Genomic DNA, 21,721 nt, shown 5'->3' on the forward strand with positions numbered 1-21,721 from the left:
GGCAGGGCAGACCCCCCCTCATACATGTTCCACCTCAGGCCAGAAGAGCCTTTGAGAGTTCCATCTTTGAAGGTCATTCCAGTTTTGGATTCCAGTAAGACTCTTAAGACAAAGTCTTTAGAGAAAAAGAAGCATCACTCCCCTGGAAAAGTTGGGCAGATCCCCAATGAGATTCCCAATAAGTGGTCCACATCACCTCATCACTTGCATTCTAAGGAGATTCCACAGCCCAAACTGGTACCATGAAAGCTCTGAGGGAGCGCAGTACCAGGACTCAAGTACTGTCTCAGGATTCAAAGCTAGCTCCCTCCAGTAATAAGACCAGAGCTTCGGGTGTTACCTCAGCAGCCAGCACTTTGGCACTGGCTATTACAGGACAAGTCCCATAGGACACTGGTTTCCTTGATGCTACTCGTTTCTGCAAAATGTGTGCCAGTACTGGGCAGCTGGCACCATCAACCCTGACGTTTGTTTTTCCTTGATTGGGAAAACGTCAGCTGAGGTTTATAGCACTGCCCTTCTCAGTACTAGGAAAGCTTGCAGTGCCAAGGGATCTTCAGATGTCAGAAGAGCTGGAATTTCCTGTGCTGTACACAGGCTTAACATCCTTTCCATGGTACCGATATCCCTTGTTTCACTGGCACCAAGTGCCTCCCCAGGGCTGATTGCCCTGCTTCAGCAGCCCCTCCCTTAGATCTGGAATGCTTGTTTCCATCTTCTGACTCTCATATAGGGAATGTCTTGTACTTGTTCTTCAAGTGCCCCTCTGTGTGGATTTTATGAGTCTGAGAGGGAATCAAGGGCCTCATTCAGGGCTCTCATAGGGAGCATAAGGGTAGCAAATGCCTTTACTCTTCCTTGTGAACCTCAGGATTTTTTCTTATAACATTCCACTATGGCCTTATTGAAACCCCTGGGGTCCTCACCAGCCAAGGCATCACACCTCCACACCACATGCTAGGGTGAGACCCTCCTCCCTACTCCACACCAAGACCAAGGGGGTATCAGCTTGCAGTGCATGCATCTGAGCCCTATGAGGACTATTTTTGAGGAGAAGCAGCCTCAGGCTGAGGCTCCAGCAAACCTATGGCTATGTCATCCTTGTCCCCAGATGTGGTGGTGGTCCATTCTACCCCATCTCTCCCAGGGACTACAAGAGTGTTCAAGACCTGCTCAGATGTATAGCTGATTCCCTTCAGATACTGACAGAAGGCGTACAAGAGGCCCACATAAACCTTTGGTCATTCTCCATGTGTCTATGCCTGGGTGTGTGGCATTTCCATTAGCGAGGAGCCTGCCAAAGATATATGCAGACAACAGCAACATAAAAGGTTCCACCCAAGAGTTGTATCTGTATGCATATCCAGTGTACCTGGCTTGCTTGGTTGTTGTGGAGGCTAATGAGAAAAGCAGCTGCAGCTAAGAATGACTCTGAGAGAAAAGGAACCAAAATGGCTCTATTTGTTTGGATGTAAAAGTTATTTGCCTGCCAGCCTACAAATTTTGAATTACAAAATTTTAGGTGTTATTGGTCTGTTATGATTCTTTCAACTACAATAAAACTTCGGACTTTATTGATAAACGCTCTCAGTAAAAGAGAGAAGTTTTAAATCTTCAGTTGCAGAAGGGCTGTTAATTAATTACTAGGACATTCTTCCATCTGGCTCTGAATGCTGCTGACATTGCATCCAGTTGTTAGGAGAAGGGCACCTGGTTCCATAATTCTGGCATCTGGGGAGAAGTGCAAACAGTCATGGAGGAGTTTCCTTTGAAAGCTTAGATCATTTTAGCATGAAAACCAATGAGGCTATTAACTTGTTGAAGGATTCACGGGCCATACTGCATTGTTGTGGGGTTTATACACTCCTAAGAGAAAACCAAGAAGACCTCATCCTTATTCCAAACAGAGACCATCACCTCATACGTTCTCCCACAAGAGAGCCTTGCAGCCCCTTAGAGAAAGGTAGCAGTTTCCAAAAAGGAGACTTTTTTCCTTGGCTATCACTTCATCCCACTTTGCATCTGCATCCAAACACATTGGTCAGGAATTGTACTATGATCCATCTATTGTATCTAGACCCTTCCTACACCACCATTTGGGAATTGTCTTCAGTTTTTTAAGGAATCATGGAATCCGATAACAGACTGCTGGTTCCTACAGAGAATCTCAGTTGGATACTCCATTCAGTTCCATACTATGCCTCTTCCCATTCCCTTCCCCGTCCTTTTTCAGGGATCCCCTCTCACTGTTACATCAAGAAGTGGGCAATAAGAGACGTTCCACTTCAGTACAAGGGCATGGGTTTCTTTTCCAATTTCTTCCTAATGCCAAAGAAAAGTGGGGGAGGAAATGGCATCCAGTTCTGAATTTGAGGGGGACCAACATTTTCATCTGCCAATTCAAGTTCAGCATGGTGACCCTAGCCTCCATAATTCCACCTCTAGAGACACAGAACTGGTTTATGGCTTCCACTACAGAATATCTATTTCCATATCTCCTACATCTGGCACACAGGAAGTACATGAAATTCTGGATGGGACAGAGCCACCTGCCCTTCGGTCTCTCTGCAGTGCCAAGATGCTTCATCACCAAGGATCTAGCAGTCATTGCACTCCATCTGAGAAGACATGAAGTAATAATTTACCCATATCTGGATGACTGGCTCATCTGAGACAAATAGTCTCAACAGGGGGGAGGTCAATATATTGCATTCTCCAACTTTTTCTTGCCCTAAATTTAAGGATTAAGAAAGAAAAGTCCTATTTAACACCTACATAGATAGAAGTCAAAGGGGCAGTATTAGACTCCATGAAAGCAAAAGCTTATCTACTTCAAAAGAGACTGGAGGCCATGTCCAACCTTATCAATCATCTCCAAAAACAGAGGCAACGTGTGGAAGGGAGGGCATGTGGGGTCACATGCCCCTCCCCCCCACATTTCTGCCAGGGTTTATATGCCCTGCCCTGAACCCTGCTGCATGCCACCAGAACCTTTAAATCATTCCCCTTATGCTAACAATAGTTACGCATCTTCTCTGTTCAAAAGCATCCTCACACTACTGTAAAGGGTTGTATAAGTCTGCTTGGGCACCTGGCTTCCTGCGTGTTCATCATGCAGCACGCCATGTTGCACCTACGTTGCATGCTGACCTGCCTGAAGTCAGCATACAACCTAGATGGAGCTACTATAAGGTGGGTGCATAACTGGTTGAAAACCATTCCCAGAGGGTAGTTATCAGTGGTTCATAGTCAATCTGGAAGGGCATATCCAGTGGGGTCCCACAGGGATCAGTTCTGAGCCAGGTTCTGTTCAATATCTTTTAGATAATGGTATACAGTGTACACTTATAAAGTTTGTGGATGATGCAACCCCTCCCAGTTTGGTAAGTGCTTTGGAGGATAGGATTAAAATTAAAAATGATCTGAACAAACTGGAGAAATGGTCTGAAGTAAATAGGATGAAATTCAACAAGGATAAATGCAAAGTACTCCACTTAAGAAGGAACAATCAGTTGCACACATAGAAAATGGGAAAAGACTGCCTAGAAAAGGGTCATAGTGGATCACAAACTAAATATGAGTCAACAAAAAAAGCAAACATTATTCTGGGATGTATTAGCACGAGTGTTTTAAGCAAGACAAGAGAAGTAACTCTTCCGCTCTACTCCGCGCTGATTAGGCCTCAGCTGGAGTATTGTGTCCAGTTCTGGGCACCACATTTCAGGAAAAATGTGGACAAATTGTAGAAAGCCCAGAGAAGAGCAACAAAATTGATTAAAGGTCTAGAAAACATGATCTATGAGGGAAGATTGAAAAAACTGGGTTTGTTTCATTGGAGAAGAGAAGACAGAGAGGGGACATAACAGTTTTCAAGTACATAAAAGGTTGTTACAAGGAAGAGGGAGCAAAATTGTTCTCTTTAACCTCTGAGGATAGGACAAGAAGCACAATGGACTTAAATTGCAGCAAGGGCGGTTTAGGTTGGACATTAGGAACAACTTACTAACTGTCAGGATGGTTAAGCACTGGAATAAATTGCCTAGGGAGATTGTGGAATCTCCATCATTAGAGCTTTTTAAGTGCAGGTTAGACAAATACCATTCAGGGATGGTCTATAATACTTAGTCTTGCCATGAGTGCAAGGGACTGAACTAGATGATCACTCAAGGTCCCTTCCAATTCTATGATTCTATGCTGCATAGGCACCGTGTGGACATGCCACTGCTAATCCCTCACAATATTCTCATATCACTAAATTGTTGGAAAAACCCCAACCAGGTGTGCAGGAGAGTATGCTTTTCTCCATACCTCCCAACCAAGGCTTGTGACACAGATGTGTCCTTTCTGGGATGGGGAGTGCCCCTGGACCATCATCAGGCAAAAGGTCTACGGACTCAAGAGGAGTCTTGACTATGTACAAACATACTGAAGCTCAAAGTAGTTCTCAAAGCTTGTACTACTTTACTACCATTGATTCAAGCATGGACTATTCATTCAACATGTTTGAATTAACAATCCAAAGGGGAATGTCAAGAGGCAGATGAACAATGGAACATCTGGAACCCGGTATCTTTCACGGCAATTCATCTCCCACATCTACAGAATCTCCGGCAGACTTTTTTCATCCGACCACGTGTGGATAATCAAGGACTCTGTTATCAATCATGTTTTTCAGGAATGGGGTCATCCATCAACAGATATGTTTGTGATAGACAAGAATGGCAAGTGTCCCTGTTTCCGCTCCAGAGGGGGTCTAAGCCAAGGATCTCTATCAGACACATTATTCATTCATTTGTCCTCAAGATTGATGCGTGCTTACCAACCAACATCTGTCATTCTGAGGGTACTCAGAAAGATCAGGCAAGAACTGCCAGAGTCTTCATGATAGCTCCCACCCGGATGAGGCAGTTTTGGTACCTAGAGTTGATATTGCTAGTGAGTCACCCTGCAAGATCCTTACCCCCTACTAGCAGACTTAATATTACACAAAATAGGGTCATTGTACTTTCAAATCCAGCCTCCCTCCACTTAAATGCTTGGCTTCTGGCTGCATGTCAGGCAGAGAGAGATCATGCTCCTCCAACATTCACAACATTTGATCCAAAGTAGGAGAAATTCTACCAGATAAACTTATGCTGGTAAGTGGAAAAAATTTGGACTTTGATGTGAAGGACATTAATTACATCCTGTTGAAGCCCAGATCCCCACTATCTTGGACTACTTGCCTTTTTCTAAGGAGTTTGGGGAGTTGTATTAGGTTGCACCAGGCAGCCATTTCTGCACACCACCCTCCCACTGAAAGGTACAGAGTAGTTTCCTTCCCTGCTGTGGCCTTATCCAGGTTTTTCCTGCGAAAGGAATTCCCCCCCCCCCCACACCCCTTAGGACATTAGTGTGTTTCTGGCAGGTTCAATGGGGGCCCCAGTGAATGCCTACTAACCTGCTCTCTATTGCACTAGTTTATTAAAACTCTTTCTTTGGTAGTAGTTACATCAGCTAAAAGAACTGGGTGAAGTACAGATTCTTATGGAGGGACAGCCCTATACTGTATTCCATGAATATGAGGTATCACTCAAACCCCATCACAACTTTCTCCCCAAGGTAGTTATGGCCTTCCATTTAAACCAGATGACTCATTTACCAACATTTTCTTCTAAATCACATACTAATCGGTAAAGTCTCGGCTGCACATCTTAGATCACGAGTAGTCAATTATTTTTTGTCAAGGTCCAAATTTCTTGGTCAAAGTATAGTCCAGGTCCAGGCTCCAGAGAAAACAATAACCATAATGATAATAGGTAAATAAAAAGATTTTAGGGTCCATTCAAAATCATCTGGTTGTCCGGCTTTGCCCTGCAGTCTGCATATTAACTACCCCTGCCTTAGATATTTGCAGGCCTTAGCCTTTCATTTGAAAAAGACCAAACCTTTCAGGACTTCCCTGAATTGCTGATAACATTTGCTGAAGGAATGAAGGGCCAACAATCCCACTATCCAAGTGGGATCAGGTTTTATTAAATCTGTTATGATCATAGCTAGTTTTGATCCCCTTAGCTCAGATCAGGGCACATTCCAATAGAGCTCACTCAGCTTCTGCGGCTTCCTTTTAAAGGGTACTCATTTCAGACAGCTGCGAAGCTGCTATGTGAAGTTCAGTCCATACTTCTACTAAACAGTATTCCTTGGTAAAAGCATCACAGTCTGATTGTTTTAACATCCACCTTCTCATAGCAGTTGACTGCTTGTAAGTCACCAAACGTGGAACATATATATGGACAAGCACTCAAAGAAAAAAGAAAAGTTACCTTTACAGTAACTGGAGTACTTTCAGGTGTGCTGTCCATATGTATTCCATGCCCTGCCTTCATTCCCCACTATTCCAGTGTTGTCATGGAGTGTGGGGAGTCCGGCCCTGCACCCCTGTTCCTGGGACCCACAGTGACTCTTAGCCAGCCAGTAAAACAGGTTTATTGGACAACAGGAACACAGGTTACAGCAGAGCTTGCAGGCACAGTCAGGACCCCTCCACCGAGTCCTTCTGGGCTTTCAGGGTGCTTGGATCCTAGCTAGCATACCCTGAATTCCGCCCACACAGCCCCAAGCCCAAACTCAAACTGCTTCCCTCCTGCCACTCCCTTCCTTTTGTTCCCCCTTTCCGGGCAAAGGTGTTGACCTTTCCCCTCCCTTACCTAGCTCAGGTTACAGCTCTGGTGTGGTCCATCTCCTAAAGTCCTCCCCTGCTCTCCCATTCCCCAACAGACATACCCCATTACAAGTGTCCTATAACACCTGGATTCTGTATTGGTGAAAAAACTGAATGGCAGTTGGGCCCACTCCACCCTTTATATTCATTGTATGGGAACATGAGGGTATTCAGTCTCAGCAGCCACTGCTGGCCATAATACTGTACCCTGATCTCTCAAGCACATAGACTCATAGACTTTAAGGTCAGAAGGGACCATTATGATCATCTAGTCTGACCTCCTGCACAACACAGGCCACAGAATCTCACCCACCCACTCCTGTAACAAACCCCTAATCCAGGGATAAGCAACCTTTCAGAAGTGGTGTGCCGAGTCTTCATTTATTCACTCTAATTTAAGGTTTTGTGTGCCAGTTATACATTTTAATGTTTTTAGAAGGTCTCTTTCTATAAGTCTGTAATATATAACTAAATTATTCTTGTACATAAAGTAAATAAGGTTTTTTAAATGTTTAAGAAGCTTCATTTAAAATTAAATTAAAATGCAGAGCCCCCCGGAATTGTGGCCAGGACTCAGGCAGTGTGAGTGCCACTGAAAATTAGCTCACGTGCCGCCTTCGGCACACGTGACATGGGTTGCCTACCCCTGTCCTAACCTATGTCTGAGTTACTGAAGTCCTCAAACCATGGTTTAAAGACGGAGTGTGTGGACAGCCCAAGAGGAATCCATGTGGATAGCACATCTCAAAGAACATCAGTTACTGTAAAGGTGGGTCATTTTTCTTTTCCTATCAGAACCGGAACCCATTTTTATATGAATCAGAATCTGGGCCAGGCAGGACATGCCCTTTCCCTACTTGTCACCACACTGATTCTTCTCCCCTGCATGTTCCCTTGTCCCCCTTCCTCTCCCAGAGACCAAGCCAAGAGCAGCAGAAGTGCCCTAAAAGGAGTGGGGGGCGCCCACAGGCACCCGAACCATGGCCCTGCCACCCTGAGGCCCAGTCCCTTCTCCCCAAGCCTCCTCCCTTCCCCCCAAGCCTCCGCCCTTGCACTGCCCCTTTTCCCAAGACCCCGCTTCCAAACTGCCTCTGCCCATGAGGTCTTGCTCCAGTGCCACCTCTTCCCCCCAACATCCCACCCCCACTCACTCCTCTCCACCCCATCACTGCTCATCACTCACCCTTATGGCTGGTAAAAAGTTGTGGGGGGAGGCATGGCCCTTTGGCTCCCCTGTTCCGGGGTCTCTGGATCAAGCTGATCTCCTCCATGTTGAGCAACAAGAAGCAGAGCAACAGTTCAAGAGGGCATGAATCCTGCTCTCTGATGGACTCACACACAGCAAGACACAGAGGGCTTCAGAAAACAGCCTTTTAGTCACTTTCAATCTACTGCTAGGGATGCATACATGGGAGAATGAACAGATGGGAAAACACACAACACAGGAAATGCAGGTGGAAGGGAGGAGGGGAATTGAGCTGAATCCCAGAGAAATTAGAGAAGAAAAAATCTTAGGCACCCATCTTGTCCTTTCTCTACACAGAATGAGTGAGAGAGAAATGAATGATTGTTCCCAGCAGAATATTCACAAGGGCTGTGTCCAGTTTTAAATGTCCTCAGTGATGAGGCTTCTCAACTTAATAGATCATACTGCAATATGGCCTAAATTTTCCTGTGCTGCATTTTTATATAATTAGTCAGAGATGATGGAGATGGTGTGTGCATGCGTATTCAGAATTCACTGCACTTTGTCAGGGAGCTCATGACATCTGTCCTTTGAAGCCAAACTACAGTGATCATCTAAAACATTGCAGTATCACTAGGAAGTATATAGGCTCTGGGTCCAGTACTGCAGAATAAGCAACAATGAGTCCTGTGGCACCTTATAGACTAACAGAAGTATTAGAGCATAAGCTTTTGTGAGCGAATACCCACTTCGTCAGACGCACGTGGTGGAAATTTCCAGAGGCAGATATAAATATGCAGGCAAGAATCAGTCTAGAGATAACGAGGTTAGTTCAATCAAGAAGGATGAGGACCTCTTCTAGCAATTGAGGTGTGAACACCTAGGTAGGAAAAACTGCTTTTGTAGTTGGCTAGCCATTCACAGTCTTTGTTTAATCCTGAGCTCATGGTGTCAAATTTGCAAATGAATTGAAGTTCAGCTGTTTCACTTTGGAGTCTGGTCCTGAAGTTTTTTTGCTGCAGGACGGCTACCTTTAAATCTGCTACTGTGTGTCCAGGGAAGTTGAAGTGTTCTCCTACAGGTTTTTGTATATTGCCATTCCTAATATCTGACTTGTGTCCATTTATCCTTTTCCGTAGGGATTGTCCAGTTAGCTAATATCATAATTTACTTGTAGTAGGCACAGTAGGCAAGGGGCATTTTCAACATGGTGCACTTTTCTAACATAATATTTGGCTCTGTCATGTCTGTGCTTGCGGGGGTTTAAGGGTTTTGAAAAATATCTAGTACAATAGAACCTCGGCATTACGAACACCTTGGGAATGGAGGTTGTTCATATCTCTCAATGTTCGTAAGTCTGAACAAAACGTTATGGTTGTTTTTTCAAAAGTCTGCAAATGAACATTGACTTAATACAGCTTTGAAACTTTACTATGCAGAAGAAAACTGCTGCTTTCCCTTTATTTTTGTAGTAGTTTGTTTAACATAGTATTGTACTGTATTTGCTGCGTTTTTTTTTGTCTCTGCTGCTGCTGCCTGATTGCGTACTTCTAGTTCTTCTTCGAGTGATTGCTCACATCCATTCCAGTTAGGTGTGCGCGCCGCGCGTGCACGTTCGTCGGAAACTTTTTACCCTAGCAACTCCAGTGGGCCGGCAGGTCGCCCCCTGGAGTGGCGCCGCCATGGCGCCCAATATATATCCCTGCCGGCCCGCCCGCTCCTCAGTTCCTTCTTACCGCCGTGTCGGTCGTTGGAACTGTGGAGCGCGGCATAGCTGTCCTCCACGTCCCTAGCTCTCCTAGTTATCTATCGTTATCTATCGTTATCTCTAGTTCCATTATAGTTGTTAATTAGTTTGTTAAGTTGATAGTTAAGTTAATTAGTTGTAAAGTACTTCTTCGCCGGGGGCTTAGCCCTTCCCGGCACCCGGCACCGGGCTCATGCCTGGTTCGCCGGGCTTCAAGCAGTGTGCGGCCTGCAAGAAGCCCATGCCTACCAGCGATCCCCACGAAGCGTGCCTGAAGTGCCTCGGGGAATCGCACAGATCCGACAAGTGCCGCATCTGTAAGGCCTTTAAGCCGAGGACAAAGAAGGAGAGGGATCAAAGGCTCCGAACTCTCCTAATGGAGGCGGCACTTGACCCGACGGCTTCGCAGGCCGTGGTATCGGCACCGGCACCGGATCGCTCCGGCACCGAGAAGACTCCTCGGCACCGACCCTCTCCGGCACTGGAGCCAGAGCCAAGGCCGTCGAAGTCTAATACTCCGGCCAGGCAGACCCGGCTAGAGCGCCCGGCCTCGACATCGGCCGCGGCGCCGCCGGCACCGTCAGCACCGTTGACTCCGGGCCCGGCGGGTCCGTTGAGTCCGGTGCCGCCGAGCTCCCCCATGAGATCTGGGGTTGAGATAGTGGTCCCATCCACACCGGAGACCTTCGCCTCGGCTCGGGACCTTATTGCCCTGACTGAGCCCACTCGGCTGCCACCCCCGGTACCTCCGGTGCGGATCGTGTCCAGAGGCAAGCCCATGATGTCGGCACCGCCCAGAGACAGTCGTTCCCGATCCAGGTCCCGACGTCTTGGGCGCTCCAGATCCCGACGCCGCTCGCAGTCCCGGCACCGCTCCCCTCAGCGGTACCGGTCGCACTCGCGGCACCGGTCGGCATCGAGACGGTCGCGGTCAGGCTCCAGTCGACACCGGCACCGCGACTCCAGGAGCAGGTCCCGACGCTACTCGCCGCACCGGTCGACCTCCCGGCACCGAGCTGGTGGCAGGTCCCGGTCCCGGTCTCGCTCGACCTCCCGGCACCGAGCTGGTGGCAGGTCCCGGTCGACCTCCCGGCACCGAGCTGGTAGCAGGTCCCGGCACCGAAGCGGCGCCCGGCACCGAAGCGGCGCCCGGCACCGATCAGGATCACGGCACCGTGACAGATCCCGGTCCCGGTCCCGATCCCGGCACCGATATGACTCCCGGCACCGGTCCCCGGCACCGAGACGATCCTCCGTGCCGGCCCGCGCAGACCCGTACCATCCAGGGTCGGCCCCACCGTGGCCCTCGAGACAGCCGTCCGTATCCTCCCAGACGGACAGCGGCTATGCGCTGGGCACCGACCGGCAGGCGGCGCTGTTTGGTGATCCGCCGCTGCAGGACCAAGGCCCACAACAGTGGGGATTCTGGACACCCTGGGCGTACCATCAGGCCCAGGGCCCCCAGCAGCTCCCTGCTAGGCCGGCGACTGCGGAGCGTAGGGCCCCGGAAGCCTCGTTGTCTCGCCCCCCTCCCTCCCCGGAAGGGGAGGAAGGGTCCAAGCAGCAGGACTCCGCTGTGGCTCCGGAGGCAGAGGCGAGGGCTGAGGAAGACCCTCAGTTAGACACTCTCGTGCCGGGGGTCTCATCATCCTCCTCCCCGGATGAGGCGGTGGCGGGTACCTCCTCCAACAGTCCCCCCCCCGCTGGATCTCAGGGCGCACCAAGACCTCCTCAGGCGATTGGCTCAAAATCTGAGTCTGCAGGCGGAGGAGGTCTCGGAGATAGAGGATCCAATTGTAACCATCCTCTCTTCTGATGCTCCCACCAGGGTCGCCCTGCCCTTTATACGAACCATCCAGGCCAACGCCAACACCATCTGGCAGTCTCCGGCCTCCATCCCTCCGACAGCAAAAGGCGTCGAGAGGAAGAACATGGCCCCTTCTAGGGGATACGAATATCTCCATGTACACCCGACTCCGTGTTCACTGGTGGTTCAATCAGTGAACGATAGGGAGCGTCATGGCCAGGAGGCTCCAGCCCCCAAATCAAGAGAGGCCAGGCGGATGGACCTCCTTGGCCGTAAGGTGTATTCGGCTGGGGCGCTGCAGCTCAGGGTCTCCAACCAGCAGGCCCTGCTGAGCAGATATGCCTTTGATTCCTGGGTGGCAGTGGACAAATTTAAGGAGCTGCTGCCACAGGATGCTCGCCAAGAGTTTACGGCCATCTTGGACGAAGGCAAGAAGGTCGCACGCACGGCCTTGCAAGCCTCCTTGGACGCTGCGGACTCGGCTGCCCGTACCCTTGCGTCAGGAGTTACGATGCGTCGCATCTCCTGGCTGCAGGTTTCCGGCCTTCCGCCGGAGCTCCAGCATACTATACAGGACCTTCCTTTCGAAGGCCAGGGCCTGTTTTCTGACAAAACAGACCCCAGACTCAAGAGTCTGAAAGATAACCGAGTCATTATGCGGTCCCTCGGGATGCACACTCCCGTGACGCAGCGTAGACCCTTCCGGCCACAACAACAACAACAACAACAACAACGCAGGCCGTTTTCCCAGTTCCGCCAGCGGCAGGACCTTTACAGGCGCCGCGGCAGGAACGGGAGGCGCAGGCAGTCGGGGAACCAAGGGGGGCAGAACCAAGGCTCCTCAAAACCCCCGCCTGGTCCTAAGCCTTCATTTTGAAGGTGCGCTCGAGGGCGCAGTAACAGTTTCCCCTATGGATCCTTCCCCCCCGTTTTCCAACCGCCTTTCGTTTTTCCTCCCGGCGTGGTCCCAAATAACATCGGACCGCTGGGTCTTAAGCGTGGTGCAGACGGGATACCGCCTGCAGTTTGTTTCGTTTCCTCCTTCCCGCCCTCCTTCCTCGTCCCTCTTCAGGGACCCCTCTCACGAGCAATTCCTTCGGCAGGAGGTGCAGACGCTCCTCAGCAAAGGAGCTATAGAGGAGGTTCCGGAAAACGAGAAAGGCAAGGGGTTTTATTCCCGCTACTTTCTGATCCCCAAGGCCAAGGGGGGCCTCAGGCCTATCCTCGACCTGCGAGAGCTCAACAAATACCTCGTGAAGTTGAAGTTCCGCATGGTATCCCTGGGGACCATTATTCCATCCCTGGATCCGGGAGACTGGTACGCCGCCCTCGACATGCAGGACGCGTATTTCCACATTGCCATTTGGCCGCGCCACAGACGCTTTCTCCGCTTCGTTGTGGGGGCTCTTCATTATCAATTTGCAGTCCTCCCGTTCGGCCTGTCCACGGCCCCGAGGGTGTTTACAAAATGCATGGCAGTTGTCGTGGCGCATCTTCGGCGCAACCGTGTCCACGTGTTCCCTTATCTGGACGATTGGTTGATTCGGGGCACGTCGGAACAGCAGGTGAACAGCCATGTCCGCGTGATCACCGGCATGTTTGCGAGTCTGGGCCTCTTGATAAACACAGACAAGTCCACCCCGAGGCCCACTCAGAAGGTGGAATTTATCGGGGCCGTCCTGGACGCCACTGTGGGCAGGGCCTCGCTGCCTCTGCAGCGGTTCCAGACCATGGCGGCGATCGTTCAACGCTTGCGGTCAGCCCCGTTGACGTCAGTGAGGACATGTCTAACCCTGTTAGGCCACATGGCGGCGTGCACCTTTGTGACCGACTACGCTCGGCTCCGCATGAGGCCTCTCCAGCTGTGGCTTATCAGTCATTACAGGCCGGCAAGGCAACCGTTAGACATGTTAATCACAATCTCCCAGAAGGTCTTAGATTCCCTCGGCTGGTGGTTGGACCAGTCCGTATTGTGTGCGGGTCTTCCCTTTCACCCGTCTCAGCCCTCGGTATCCCTGACAACGGATGCCTCAGATCTAGGCTGGGGGGCCCACCTAGGGACCCTGCGGACGCAGGGCCTGTGGTCCCAGGAGGAGGTGGGGCTACACATCAACATGAGGGAGTTGAGAGCGGTCCGCCTTGCTTGCCAAACGTTTTGTCATCAGCTTCAGGGTCGTTGTGTAGCCGTGTTCACGGACAACACGACGACCATGTATTATATCAACAAGCAGGGCGGCACCAGGTCCTCCTCCCTGTGCCTCGAGGCGATACGACTCTGGGACTTTTGCGTAGCCCACTCCATTCACCTCAGGGCTTCCTTCCTTCCCGGAGTACGGAACACGCTGGCGGATCGATTGAGCAGATCCTTCCTGTCACACGAGTGGTCCCTTCGCCCGGACGTCGCTCTCTCCATTTTCCGGAGGTGGGGTTATCCCCGGGTGGACCTCTTTGCGTCCAAGGGGAACAGGAAGTGCCAAGCGTTCTGCTCCTTTCAGGGCAGGGAGCCGGGGTCGATAGCGGATGCCTTCCTCATCCAGTGGTCGACCCACCTGTACTATGCGTTTCCTCCGTTCCCTCTGGTTCACAAGGTCCTCCTGAAGGTGCGCAGAGACAGGGCTCGTGTGATCATGGTGGCCCCGGCATGGCCCAGACAGCACTGGTACACCATGCTGCTGGACTTGGCCGTAGCCGACCCAGTTCCCCTGCCCCTTCATCCGGACCTGATTACCCAGGACCACGGGTCTCTCTGTCACCCAGACCTGCAGTCGCTGCACCTAGCGGCGTGGCTCCTGCGTGGCTAACTGGTTCCGAGCTGCGCTGCTCCACGCCTGTGAGAGAGGTGCTCTTGAGCAGCAGGAAACCGTCCACAAGAGCCACATATTCGGCGAAATGGAAACGCTTCTCCTGTTGGTGCGTAGAGAGAAATCTCCGCCCTATGGAAGTTTCGGTAACCGAAATCTTAGACTATGTTTGGTCCCTCAAAGAGCAAGGTCTGGCCTTATCGTCGTTGCGAGTCCATCTAGCAGCTATCTCCACCTTTCACCCGGGTGCGGACGGTCGCTCCGTTTTTTCTCACCCGACGGTGTCGAGATTCCTTAAAGGGCTGGAACGGTTATTCCCTAACGTCCGTCCCCCTGCTCCAACCTGGGATCTTAACCTGGTGTTGTCCCGGCTCATGGGGCCCCCCTTTGAGCCGTTAGCTACTTGCTCCCTGCTTTACCTCTCTTGGAAGGCTGCCTTTCTAGTAGCTATCACCTCAGCTAGACGGGTGTCAGAACTCCGAGCCCTTGTGGTAGACCCCCCATATACGGTCTTCCACAAAGACAAGGTGCAGCTTAGACCACACCCTGCCTTTCTACCCAAGGTGGTCTCAGCCTTCCACGTCAACCAAGAGATTTTCCTCCCGGTTTTTTTCCCAAAACCTCACTCCTCAGGCAGGGAGCAGCAGCTCCACTCGCTGGATGTCCGTAGAGCTCTCGCGTTCTACATAGAGAGGACCAAACCCTTCCGCAAATCCCCCCAGCTTTTCGTGGCGGTAGCGGACCGTATGAAAGGGCTTCCTATCTCCTCCCAGAGGTTATCCTCGTGGGTTACGTCCTGTATCAGGACCTGTTATGACTTGGCCCATGTCCCTACGGGCCGTGTGACTGCGCATTCTACCAGGGCGCAGGCGTCGTCGCTGGCTTTCCTTGCCCGTGTGCCCATCCAGGAAATCTGTCGGGCAGCGACCTGGTCATCGGTCCACACCTTTGCTTCCCACTACGCCCTGGTACAGCAGTCGAGAGAGGATGCGGCCTTCGGAACTGCAGTGCTCCATGCCGCGACTTCTCACTCCGACCCCACCGCCTAGGTATGGCTTGGGAGTCACCTAACTGGAATGGATGTGAGCAATCACTCGAAGAAGAAAAGACGGTTACTCACCTTTGTAACTGTTGTTCTTCGAGATGTGTTGCTCACATCCATTCCACACCCGCCCTCCTTCCCCACTGTCGGAGTAGCCGGCAAGAAGGAACTGAGGAGCGGGCGGGCCGGCAGGGATATATATTGGGCGCCATGGCGGCGCCACTCCAGGGGGCGACCTGCCGGCCCACTGGAGTTGCTAGGGTAAAAAGTTTCCGACGAACGTGCACGCGCGGCGCGCACACCTAACTGGAATGGATGTGAGCAACACATCTCGAAGAACAACAGTTACAAAGGTGAGTAACCGTCTTTTCCAAATGAGGTGTGTGGTTGACTAGTCAGTTTATAACTCTGGTGTTCGTAACCCTGGGGTTCTACTATATCTGCAGAAAGACCATGCTGCTGCTTCTGAGAAATATTAGGGTCTCACTCTGGGGACAGAAATTTCAATCAACTCCGTTTAACAAAAATGAGTATTTATTGTTGGTGATACATGACTGACTGGTAGCGCTGAAGGCCAGGTCTACCTATCCACAACATAGATACAGCTTGCAGGGCACCAGGGCAAGCTTCACCCACTCCTTCATCAATGTCTTTATCTATCGAATCTAGCCATCACAGCTATTTCTTAGACCCTCATCACCTTGGTATATAAGCATCTTCCTCAACCTGGGGCTTGAAGTACCCACTTAGCAGAGTGAAGTAGGCCATGTCTCCATACACCTCCTACTGAGATTGCCAACAGTGGTTCAAGCTGGTGGCAATATACTGATCAATTTGAGCACCTTATAATATTTAATATGTCCATAGGAACAGCTTATCCCCTAAACTTTCTCCCTTCCTGCACTGCAACCCCCTGCCCTGAGCCCCCTCCTGCAACCCAACCCCTTGTCCTTAGCCCCTTCCTGCACAATACACACATCCTCACACACCCCAACCTCCTGCCCCAGCCCTGCATTCATGTCCCTGCATGCAATTTACCCAACCAGATGTGGCCTTCGGGCCAAAAAGTTTGCCCAACCCTGGTTTACATGTAAATTGAGTGTTCTCTCATTCACAATTGGTGAACCAGTCTGAACCAAATGCAAATGAAGGCTTGTAAGAACTTCAGAAACTAACAGGATGAGAACAGCAGGGAGTGGGGGGGGGAGTAGGGAAAGCCCCTTCAAAGGTTTGCTCTATTTGGGGGGCAACGAAGTCATCCCTGGGACCTTTCACTTGAGATGTAAATGGATAGCAAGTTTGCTTTACAAAAAAGGAGTCTCAACCAGGCTTGACTGGAAATGTTGTGGAGAACCTTAGGTAAGAAATGTCTTTAGACTGATTAACCTGTTAGTTCAGTCTCTAATTTTGTTTTTTATGTAGCCACTTGTTTCCATCATTTTTACTGTCACTCGAATCTCTGTTCTTTGATAATAAACTTGTTCTTGTTTTGGAAATAGTTCTGAGGCATTTCCAACCTGGTCTTCATTGGTGCAGTTTAGATCTCTTTTAATTTTAATTCATTTAAACCTTCACAAAACATATGAGACAAGGGGAAAGTGAGTGGGATAACATACCCTTTCCATCAGCATGGACAAGCACATCAATAGCTTATTGCAGCTTCCTTCATTTTAGGCTTAAATGTTGGTTAATTGTACGTTTCAGTCCGGTTTCTCATGTGCAATAAATTTTGCTTAGAAAAGTTATTAATGTGTGAAACTTTATTTCTGCATAACTCTTATTGTTTATATTCCAACAGCACCTAGAAGCTCTTGTTTATATTCCAACAGCACCTAGAAGCTCCTGCTGACATTGGGGCGAAACCCCATCATGGGCTAGAAAGGGTTAAAAGCCAGTTAGTCACATCTATTGCACCTGTGCCATAATTAATTAGTGGCTTCACAGCCAGCGGGAGCAGGAAGAAGAAGGGTAGGTGAAAACTTAATGGACACTTGGGCCTCATAAAAGAGAGAGCGCTCAATCTGGGGATGAACCACAGTGAGATTTCTATGAGGGGGCAGAACCAGAGTCCAAAAGAAAAGGAAGACTCCATCTCAACAGCAGAAATGGGCAGAAGACTCCAGGATAGCTGAGAAAGGGGGGAAATGAACACAAGAGTCTAGACGAAGGGTTGATTAATTGAGACGCTTTGGACATAACAATGAACTATTGTTATGATGAAAGGTTTCTGAAATAGATGCTTCTCACTGGGCGGATTGAATCGTGCACAAAGGCAGACGTATAAACCCCTGCAATGCAAAGCTCTGACAATATGGGGTGATGTGACAACCACTTACAGGGCCTATTGTGCTATGCACAGTACATACCTGTAGTGAGAAACTGCCCCATTCCAAATTGCTTACAATCTAGAAACCAGACAAAGAATAGGAGGGGAAACAGATGTACAGAAACTTGCCCAAAGTCTCACAGCAAATCAGTGGCCATGCTGGGAATAGAACTTAGGTCTCCTCTCAATCGAGTACCTATCCGTTATACCTTTAGGGCTTCTGATTTTCAGTTTTAACTGATGAAACATCCCAGATTTAAAAAAAAAAAGAGAGAGAAAAAAGATGTTTATGTAAATGTTGCTTATATCTAAGGGCTTGGCTTATCTACATGGAGCAGCAATGTTGACTACAGGGTTGTGATTTCTAAAGTGCACTGATGTGTTGCACATGAATTGGTCCACATAGACCCTGCTGGCTTGCACTACAAATTTCCTATTGCTCTTTAACATAGTGCTGTTTGAAACAGTACTATGTTAAAGCACACTAGGGAAAATTACAAAGGAATTACTCATTACATTATATCTTACTATGCAGTGTTGTATATATTATATACTACCACAATGAGTGATCTCATTGTAATTTTCCCTGCTGTAGCAAGTAATGTATAATATACATTACGGTATATACAAAGAGAAAGCCCCCCCAAAAAACCAATTTGACATTTGTATAAACTCAAAAGTTGCTAAAAATATGAAATAAATAAACCTTGAAAAACAGAAGCCCAATTATATCACACTGCCTCCAAATAATACATGATTATTATAATCTATACACTATATCCAGTAGTGGAAAATACTTTGACTACAACCCAAACAGGGCAGGGCCTAGTTAATAACTGAATGAGGAGTCCAACATATCTCCATAGAAACATAGGATGCTGCAGGAAATCGTACTGCATAATCTAGCAGGTGGCACTTTTCTTTCTGCATCAGTACAGAAGCTATGCCCCAGCCTAGAGATAAGAAACCTGTGATGCTGGCAGTGTCATTTTTCAAAACCAAGCTCTTGACCTCTTCTGGTCATTAAAGATACACAGTGCTTTTCACAAGAGTTAGAAACATTGTTAATTCTGTTATCCTGGCCACATTCTCACTGGAATTCCAACTTGCCCTCCACCTGAAGTTTAGTTGGAGAAGTTATTCTTCAGTTTCTTTTCTAAAAATCTATTGTAAAGTGTTGCTAGCATAAAGGAGTTGCCACACTCCACACCAGGAGATAGATACCTTTTGGCAGGCATACCTCTGGGGTGTGCCTGACTAACATTGTCATTAATTTTAGCATCATTTCCCTCCATCCTGCAATAGGCAGGTGTAATTGCTTTGTATTCCTGTAGATTATTGACATCAAAAATACAGACTCACGATACAGATTACAGAAAACTTGGACCATGCTCAGAGAATAACTCACATCAAGTCAAAAGTCCCCCTCTTTTTGTTTTGCTAAGGGTATGGCTACACTTGCAACTTCAAAGCGCTGCCGTGGGAGCAATCCTGCGGCAGCGCTTTGAAATGCGAGTGTGGTTGCAGTGCCAGCACTGGGAGAGAGCTCTCCCAGCGCTGCAGGTACTCCACCTCCCCGTGAGGATTAGCTTATAGCACTGGGAGCCACCCTCCCAGCGCTGGGGCACTGTTTACACTGGCACTTTACAGCACTGTAACTTGCTGCGCTCAGGGGGGTGTTTTTTCACACCCCTGAGCGAGAAAGTTGCAGCACTGTAAAGTGCCAGTGTAGCCAAGGCCTAAGTATTTAAAAGTTGTTATCTTTCTTCAGGTTCTTTTCCACTTATTCTCATGTCTTGTGATAAAATTTCTCTTTGCTGGGCAGAGGAATGAACTCTCTCTCCCTCTTTACATCATTCTCATTTCATCCTTATTTTACAAAGACTCACGTATTCCAAACATACCTCAGAAAAGCTGTATGATCAGCTCTGGCCCTCGGGAACAAGTATCTACCATTTAGGGAATGAAAACAAGAAATTATGACAGGTATAGCAGCAGCCACAAATAACATTATGGTGCAATTTTATTGCACCAAAGATCTTTTATAAGATTACTTTCTTGAATATTTCTATCTTTTCTTCCTCTTACATGACCCCTCTCTGTCTTTTTCTTCCTTTGGCTATATCTTTTTATTGCCCATTTTCTTCATAGTCTTTCATCCTGCAACCTTATTCATTTACAAAATTCAAGCCTATAGTTATATGATTTAAATAGTTAATCTATCACAAAAGAGCAAATGATGACACAAGAATATTGGCTATAATCTTTACTGCATGTTTCCATCTGGGGAGTTGGATGCCTAACTCCCTTACACCTTGTCTACACTAGAAGATTGTTTCACTGTAACTATACTAGTATAGTTAAACTGGTAAACCCCAGCTTCTAGTGTGGATGCAGTTTTATCAGCATAAACTGCTTTATATCAGTATAACTATTCCTGTACAAGAAGGGAATAACTTACAGTATAAGAAGGCACTTTTATATTTGTATAACTACATCCACACTAGGGGTTATACCAGTAAAAGTCACAACCCTATCTAATATAGTTATAAATCTTTCAAGTGCTGCAAAAAGATTATGTGTAACTGTTTTTATGCTTGCATTAGAACAGGGGGAGCTATGGGAGAGGGTGAGGTGATTTATATAGGTCTGACCTATATCATGAAATAAAATTAACAGCTTTTATTGGGGGGTGGGGGTTGAGAGAAGATGGTGAGTCTACATGAACACAGAAGCAGGGGTGAGGGCAGGGTCTGCATACCAGGGTTCTCTTATTGGCTTTGCATCTGACTCACTATGCCATCATAGATAAGTTTCTTTCCCTCTCAGTGCATCAACTTCCTTACCTGTAAAATGATGAGAAAACTTTCTCCCCAGGTAAACAATGTCTGAGATTAGATGAGCGATGCAACTTTATGTGGTGATAATGACTGCTGGGCTGTCCTCTGCCAGTCACTTGCTGCCCAAGGGTGTGACATGTCCCCAGAGTGGTCCAAGGGCCCAAATGTCCCTATTCGCCAAGGGCATAGTGGCCTAGGGCTGCAATGTCTTCCCCCTCAGTTGGCCACGCTGGCATCAGTGTACAAGATCTCTGCCCACGGGATGCACATTGGCCTCAAGGGACCAGGTCTTCCCCCACGGACGCATGCTGCAGCATCCACCCACAGCTCTCTACTGGCAAGTGGGAGGTGGGGACCCTCGGGGCACAGCGTTTCTCCCCACTGGGCATGCTGTCAGCCCAGCACACCAGCCTCCTCCCGAGGGCCAGCAGCCTTGCGGCACCACATTCCCCGCCAGGGCTATGAGGGGGCCCAGGGAGGAGGCGTGCGCCCTCCCACTGGCGTGGAGCAGCCTAGGCGCACAGCGGCCAAGAGTCATTGCACCAGGCACCCACCAGCAACCAGACTATCAGGGGCCTCAGGACGCCGCGCCTCCGCCCCGAGGCCCGGCCCGGCCCGGCCCTGCTCTGCTCTGCTACGGGAGCGCCAGCTGCCGGCTCCCAGAACCCCGCAGGCCCAGCGGGCTCCGCCCCGCCCCCGGCCATGGCGGCGGAGGCGGGGCGGCGCGCTGACAGACAGCTGGACTTCCCAGTGTAAACAAGCGCCGGGTAGGAGCCGAGAGTCCGGGTCAGCCCGGCCGGCCGGAGCCTCACAGCCCTCGCAGGAGCAGCCCGCCGCCCGCCGCCCGCCCCGGCCATGGGTAGCAGCAGCTGGAGGAGTCAGCCTGGGCCCAGTGCGGGGCAGCGAGGTAATCGCGGGTTTGGCCGCCGTCCTGTCCCAGCCCTGGGGGCCCCAGGATCCCCCCCAGCTCCATCCCGACGGACAGGGCAGGGGGCTGGGGCTGGGATCCCCCCACCAAAGGGCAAGGGGTTTGGGGGCCATCATCTCCACGAGGAGGGGCTTTGGGACCCGCACCGGGCCGAGGAGGGGTGTCCCCAGTGGTTCCGGGGAGCAAGTGACTGGATCCCGCCCGAGGCGGGGGGCAAGGGTAGTACAGCACATAGGCACCCTCAGAGGCGGCAGGACTCCCACTCCCAATTCCCTGAAAGGGCCAGGGCGCCCCACTCCCAATTCCTCTAGGGTGTTAGTGGATCCACCCATTCCCTAAAG

General features: G+C 49.6%; 1 protein-coding gene and 1 long non-coding RNA gene across 3 annotated transcripts in view; one reads left to right on the plus strand and one right to left on the minus strand.

Annotated features, from left to right (window-relative positions):
* Positions 1 to 455: 455 nt before the first annotated feature.
* On the minus strand, positions 456 to 21,001 carry LOC115655555. Its single transcript, XR_004001411.1, has 3 exons — positions 20,459 to 21,001; positions 19,517 to 19,561; positions 456 to 1,731 (listed from the first exon to the last, which is right to left on the minus strand). It is a non-coding gene; the product is annotated as an uncharacterized LOC115655555 (long non-coding RNA).
* A 220-nt stretch (positions 21,002 to 21,221) lies between these two features.
* The window catches only part of MARCHF8 (membrane associated ring-CH-type finger 8), a 187,661-nt gene continuing 187,161 nt past the window's right edge, over positions 21,222 to 21,721 (plus strand). For both annotated transcript variants that reach the window (XM_030571208.1, XM_030571210.1), the window contains exon 1: positions 21,222 to 21,359. The gene's annotated coding sequence lies outside the window, so the exon portion shown is untranslated. The remainder of the gene's footprint in view (positions 21,360 to 21,721) is intronic.

The sequence above is a fragment of the Gopherus evgoodei genome, chromosome 7 (assembly GCF_007399415.2).
Source record: "Gopherus evgoodei ecotype Sinaloan lineage chromosome 7, rGopEvg1_v1.p, whole genome shotgun sequence".
NCBI classification, from domain to species: Eukaryota; Metazoa; Chordata; order Testudines; family Testudinidae; genus Gopherus; species Gopherus evgoodei.